This window comes from Medicago sativa, chromosome 4 (assembly GCF_051527215.1).
Source record: "Medicago sativa cultivar Bolivia chromosome 4, Bolivia_mono, whole genome shotgun sequence".
Classification (NCBI taxonomy): Eukaryota; Viridiplantae; Streptophyta; class Magnoliopsida; order Fabales; family Fabaceae; genus Medicago; species Medicago sativa.
Window position 1 is genome coordinate 47,595,341 of NC_140752.1, and position 6,002 is coordinate 47,601,342.

Consider the following 6,002-nt stretch of genomic DNA (forward strand, 5'->3'; position numbering starts at 1 on the left):
CGACGTTGCTCTCTTGGTCGCGCTGGAACTTGCTCCGACGTGGTTTTCAGGCTAGGTCACGACGTGACTCAACTGTTCCGACGTTCCTCCGACTCAATTGCTCCGACGTTTCTCTCTTGCTCGCGCTTACGCTTGCTCCAACGTGGTTTTCCGGCTAGGTCACGACCTGATTTCACCGGCATTCACCCTTGCTCGTCGCTCTGGTTAGCTTTCAATTATATATTTATTGCGTTCATCTTCTATTATGAACTTGATTCTGGTGGTTTTGAATTAATTCTGAGATGTTTTGGTTGCTTACAGAATTGATTCTTACGCACAAATTTGTAGCTTTTGATTTTTATGCACAAATTTATAGTTCAACTCACTTTTAGCCAGAATCAATTCATTCAAAATCAATTTTTGTCACCCAAGAACCAAACATACCTATGTGAGAGAATTATGGATTGTAGTGCATTGAAAACACTTGAATTGACCAGTCTTTAGTATAAGCACTTTAGCATTGTAGTGTATTGAAAACACTTGAATTGACTCATAATTTTCTAGAAACTTTTGCATTTTTTCTTGAATGATATACCTGCTACCCTGGTTTGCTTCTAGAAATAAGGTTTTGAATGAGGTTTTGAATGATATCCTAGAATTTGTTAAAGCACCCAAGCAATGTATGCATCCTTGCAATAAATGATTCATTGTGTTTCCCCTTGCTTGTGACCTAAGAAAATTGCATTCCTACTGTCAAAACTGAGTTTTCTACTTCTTGAATCGACTCAGTTCTATCTGAATCGTATCACAAAGTTTCTGACTTTGTGTGAATCGTTTCATAAAATTCAGAATAGATTCAATTTTGAGTCGTCTAAAAAATGTGTGAATCGTATCACAAAACTCATATGACTTGCCATGAATCGATTCAAACTTATTTTTCTTGAATGATATACCTGCTACTTTGATTTGCTTCTAAGGTTAATTTTCTGACTTTATGATCAAACTATTTTTTCTTGAATGACATACCTGCTACTCTGGTTTGCTTCTAAGGTTAATTTTCTGACTTTATGACTCTGATTTCATTACTGCTCAGTGGCCTATGATATTCCTTTCCAAATGCTCCTCATGATGCTCACGATATACATGACATAACCTAAAATTTTTGCTTAATAGAGTTAAAACATTATGAAAATTGTATTTATCTTATATTTCAATCATTGTACTTTGATGTTTTTATATATCTATATCATAATATATTGTACCTGTACTCTAGTTTTCAGTACATATACTGTATCAATACACATACTTGAATCCATGAAACTTACCATCAAATTATGTTCCCTACTAGTGTAAGAAACCAATATTAAACCATAGTGCTTTATAGTAATTAAGTTAAACCTCTGCAGCCTTAGATTTGGATCTCAATCTGAACCATTAATTTCCTGCCATGGAATCCTCAAAAATGTTCTTGGAACTTTATGTGTTCTTCAAATTATTTGTATTTTTCCATTTATTCATGACACTGTAAAATTTAGCTTGATGTTTCAAAATTCAATTCACACAAAGTTAATTGTCAATGCATTTATGTCCTTTCCAGAAAAATGTTACAAGAGTTATTTACATTTAATAATACAACTATTGTTCATTACATGTCATTACAGGAGCTCTTTACAATGTACTCCTAACAATTAAGTTCTTAGTTTTTTCTTAGCTTTCTTCATCTTGATGATATTAGTATTAAAATAGGTGAATATGAATAAAGAATAAATATTGATGTGTATTTGGGAATGTGAATATGAATAACTATTTGACGAAAATGCAGGATGGATTTGATATCAACTTCATTTGAGAGTGGACAACTGAGTGTTGAAACTTCATCACTGATTCATGCTGATAGTTCTCAATGTTTCTCGCCTAGCAATAATGAATCATGGAATTCTTTAGTCTTTCAATCTATTAAAGAGATTGAAGATTTTTATGGTAGTTATGCATATAACACTGGATTTTCTATTAGGACTATGTTGAAGTCGAAGATCAATTCACAAAATAAGAAATCAGATAAGGTACATTATGTGCGTTATGTTTGTAACAAACAAGGTTTCAAGAAGGGAAGTTTGCTTAATCCTAACAACAGGCCAACAACAGACAGTCCACTGGTTATTGAGTTTGTGAAAGTGAAAGAAAAACCTGAGGAAAGGGTTGGTTGTAAAGCTGGAATATATTTGAAGCTGGATGAAGTTTTGAATGTGTATAAGATATATAGATGGGATGTGGCTCACTGTCATCCATTACATAAACCAGAGCATTCGTGTTACCTTAGATCATTTCGAGAAGTAAATGAAGTTCAAGGACAACTAGCTCTTATAAATTCTAAAGCTGGAATGTCGATGAGAACGTCTTATGAAGTTATGGGTCAAGGAGTTGGAGGCACGGAGAATCTTCCTTTTCGGTTTTCAGACTTAAAGAACTATCTAATGACAATTCATCAAAAAGAGATGGTGGTTGGTGAAGCAACTGTAATTCAAGAATTCTTTAGAAATGAAGCTCTCTCGAAACCATCTTTTTACTATGTAATTCAAGTTGATGCTGCAGAAGACATAGCTAGTATTTTTTGGTCAGATGGAATTATGCAACTAGATTATTCTCTATTCGGCGATGTCATCAGTTTTGATACAACTTACCGAACAAACAATAAATATCGGCTATTAGGTTAGTGTTTTTTACTTCTCTCAGGTTTTAAATTAGTGTTTACTTTCATTAAGTTGTTCTGGCATGTGTATTATAAGTAGCAGTACATTTTGAACTACCTAGGATTGACTACAGTTCTTACTTATTTGAACTATAGGGGTTTAACCATGCTGTTTGTTTAGGGATTTTCTCGCTTCTGCCATTTGGTTTCATTGGGTTTTTGTCGATTCCAGATATCAAACCTGAAAGATGGTTTGAGACAAACTTAAATGATGTTGATTGGAATTTATATTTTGAACTGCCTAGGCATTTTGTCTTGTGTGATCGAACTTTAGTACATACTTATTAGAATATTTAGGTGTGTTTTATCATTGAGTTTACGCATTGGTGAGGCGTGATTTTTTATAATTTGTGATTACAGGCTAGCAATGACTAATTAAGGGTTAGATTGGACTTAAATTAGTGATTGCTTTCATTATTTACTATAAGTTATATATATATATATATATATATATATATATATATATATATATATATATATATATATATGTTGTATTTTGTTCTGATATGGATAATTTAAATTTCAGCTGCCTTTATTGGTTTTGACAATCATCATAAGAGTGTTTTATTTGGTGCTGCGCTATTGTACGATGAGACAGCAGCTACTTTTGATTGGTTGTTTAAAACATTCTTGAAGTGTATGTCCAATAAGAAACCACAGACGATTTATACAGACCAGGCTAGTGCGTTATTGTGTTCAATTTCGAATAGTTTTCCAGGTGTTTTTCATGGGCTTTGTTCATGGCACATGGCAGAGAATGCAAAGAAAAATCTTGGCTCTCGTGCAAACAGTGCATTTTTTTATGAGTTAAATAATTTGGTTTCAAATGTAGATGATGAATCAGATTTTGACTATAATTGGGATCAGATGATGATAAATTGTTTTGATGGAAGGCCTACCTCAGACTTTAGGTGGCTTGTCCAAACTTACGCAAATCGTATGCATTGGTCTTCAGCTTGGGTCAAGTCACATTTTACAGCTGGTCTGAAAACGACTCAGTTAAGTGAGTCTTTCAATGCTTTTCTTCGTGGATTTCTGCAGCCAGACCATTCACTTGTTCGATTCTTTAGTCATTTCAACATTATGGTTCAGAGAATGAGGGATAATCATGTTGAGTTGGACTTCAAGGCTGCAAACACTAGAACAAAAAATAATTATCCCAACAGTCACTTGATGCGGTCCGTTGTAAACAAGTACACACCTTCATGCTTTGCATTTATTCACAGGCAGTATGACCTTTCCTTCAAATACTATTATGAGGAGGACACAACAAAAGGGTCTGCCTTTGAGAAGTTTTTCAAAGTTTTCACAATTGATAAGGTTGATGATAATTATGATGATGCTGATAATAACGGGCCTTCCAATGTTGATGTTTTGGATGCAGAACTTCAAGAAAACCTTTCCCCAAGTTTTGAAGATCATGATCGATTTGATGAAAGGTTTGTCACAATTGACATTAGAAGCAAAAGTTTTAGTTGTTCATGTCGTATGTTTGAGAACAGGGACTTCTTATGTCGACATGTTTTGAAGATCTTGGAGTTCTTAGGTGGTCATGTGCAATATCATTCTTTGAAGACAATACCTGGACAATATGTTTTAAAGCGTTGGACTAGAGATGTGCGTCCGTCTGTCGATAAGATGAAATCGACCGTCAATGTTGGCACTGAAGACACCACTCAAGCACAACGATATCAACAAATTTGTGCTGTTACAGTCCAGCTTTCTACACGTTTTTGTGCAGATCTGGAGTCATCTAAAAAATTTCTCAACGGTGTTCTTGAAGCTGGAAAAAAGGCAGAGGAGTTGCTTCTTTCTAAAGGTATTCGTACAGGCCCGACGCCATCTAAGTCTTCAAAATTAGCTGCTGTTGGTGAAACATTTGCTGGGGTGAAGCCCACCGCACCAAATTTCAAAGAAAGACCAAATCCAATTAAGTCAAAGAAGCGACTTAAAAGTGATTATTGAAAAGCTAGAGAAAGGCAGAAATTCCTTATCAATCGGAAGAAACAAAAGAGAGATGATGAAGCTTTATTGGGGATTGTGGTCACTGATTGATTGTTTTTATAAGTTTGGTTTTTTAGGTTATAAGTTTGTACTAGATTTTATTTTGATTATTTTGATATGATTTATTGGAAATTATACATTTTCACATTCTTTAATGTTATGTATTGATGATTATATTTTGGATATGATCTAAATGAAATTATACATTTCACATTATTTGTTTTTATGTATTGATGATTATAGTTTGTTACAAAACCATTAGATAATTATTTTGGTTTCATGTAGTACACTAACAAAACCATTAAATACCACTTATGGTTTCAGTAATAGTCATTATTTAAAACCATTTATCAATAATAATTTTCATTTTTTTTAATTTATAAACCATGAGACAATTATTTTTCTTTCACATACCAGTCTATCAAAACCATTAAACCACAATTATATTTTGACAAAGGCAGAAATTCGTTTTACAACGGAAGAAACAAAAGAGAGACGATGAGGCTGTACAAAAAAAGTCGTCACTGATTGTTTAATTCACATTAGGTAATTGTTTTAAATGTTATAAGTGTGTACTATAGTTAGTGTATAATTGTTTAAATGTTTATTACATTTATTCTTTTGTTTTATTATAAAACCATTAGACAATTATATTGGTTTCACATACAAGACTATCAAAACCATTAAACCATACTTATTGTTTCAATAATAATTTTAGTGTGTAACATCTTAACCATTATTTAAACCCATGTACCATTAATAATTTCATTTAAAACCATTACACAATTATATTGGTTTTACATACAAGACTATCAAAACGATTCAACCATACTTATGGTTTCAGTATTCCATACCCCTAAGTTTGTTTGAAAAATAAAATAAAATGAACATTATACTATGAAACATATAAAAAGAAACAAATAAAATGAACTACAAATTATTTGGCATGACTCTGGATAACTAGTGTCACTTTCTGTAAAAACTGGAGGGTAACACGAAAAACAAACATAAAGTGAAAGTGCGGGGCATGCGACGTTACAACCCCAACATTAAACCCTCTTCTTCTTCTTCTTCTTCTAACGACATCGTTTTGCTGAAGTTAGAATTTGAGTTTGAGTTTGAATTTGAGTTTAATGTGAATGGAATTGAATTTGAGAAACGCGTTATTGGTGCGGTGTCTTTGTCTTTGTTTCTCTCACAAACACAAAGACAACACTAAGGTCAACTGTTTTGGGAGAAAGATAGAACAAAAACCACGTTACCAGTGTGT

At 33.1% G+C, this 6,002-nt stretch overlaps 1 pseudogene; it reads left to right on the forward strand.

The window, feature by feature from the left end:
• Window positions 1-1,802: 1,802 nt before the first annotated feature.
• Window positions 1,803-4,783, forward strand: LOC146929418 (protein FAR1-RELATED SEQUENCE 5-like; annotated as a pseudogene).
• Window positions 4,784-6,002: the final 1,219 nt, after the last annotated feature.